This window comes from Sinocyclocheilus anshuiensis, unplaced genomic scaffold (genome assembly GCF_001515605.1).
Source record: "Sinocyclocheilus anshuiensis isolate Anshui unplaced genomic scaffold, SAMN03320099.WGS_v1.1 scaffold22212, whole genome shotgun sequence".
In the NCBI taxonomy this organism is placed as follows: domain Eukaryota; kingdom Metazoa; phylum Chordata; class Actinopteri; order Cypriniformes; family Cyprinidae; genus Sinocyclocheilus; species Sinocyclocheilus anshuiensis.
Window position 1 is genome coordinate 1 of NW_015545796.1, and position 806 is coordinate 806.

An 806-nucleotide genomic window follows, 5' to 3' on the forward strand; every position below is an offset into this window, starting at 1 on the left:
AGAGCATTGCTGTAGTCCAGCCTAGAAATGACAAGGGCCTGGACATGAAGTTGTGCAGTATGCTCCGTTAGAAAGGGCTTGATCTTTCTGAATGTCTTTCTGAAGTAGGGTGTGTCACATAACCTACTTTTTGGAATACTCCCCTGAAGATTGCCGCTTGTCAATAACCCATAAAAAAACATTACATCAACCAATAATTGTTGCACTTCCACTTTTTGGCGCTAGTGGGTAACACTTCTGTCATTAAGCAGGAGTTTTGATAGTTTGTGTGAAGACTAGCATAGTAATGTAGTGATATAACGGGTAAGGATTTTTGTTATGCTCTTCGTGGACATACGTTCATCAAGCTGAGGTACTTTACCTTCATTGGCCCCTTTTCTCAACTGTTTGTAGTTCGACGCCTGCTGCACCAGGTCCAGGATGGTTTTGGAGAGCGTGGCGTCTGCCAGAGGATAGGCTTTCGGGTTCACTTCAGCTTCAGTCTGTGTAAAAAGGAGGACAGACAAAAGAGCAAAGCGTTATCAGCAAGACACTCAACCACATGAAGTTAACCAAACGACACTGATTATCTGGTCAACGTTATGTCTCATAACACGGTTTTCTGATCTACAACTGAAATGCTTCAAAAACATTCAAATAAGACCCAATGTATAAATACTTTTATAATTCCGGCAGGCAACATTAAAATAGCTACACGTTCAATGCAGTGAAGCAACATCCTAAACTAGTAAGTCCCACGCGTATGCTCTTACTCACCATTGTGTTTGCTGTGATTTGGCCGGTGACTAACTTATAAACACACGGGT

General features: G+C 42.1%; 1 long non-coding RNA gene across 1 annotated transcript; it reads right to left on the bottom strand.

The window, feature by feature from the left end:
* Positions 1-392: 392 nt before the first annotated feature.
* On the bottom strand, positions 393-806 carry LOC107698411 (uncharacterized). The gene is made up of 2 exons (XR_001635344.1): positions 757-806; positions 393-482 (listed from the first exon to the last, which is right to left on the bottom strand). It is a non-coding gene; the product is annotated as an uncharacterized LOC107698411 (long non-coding RNA).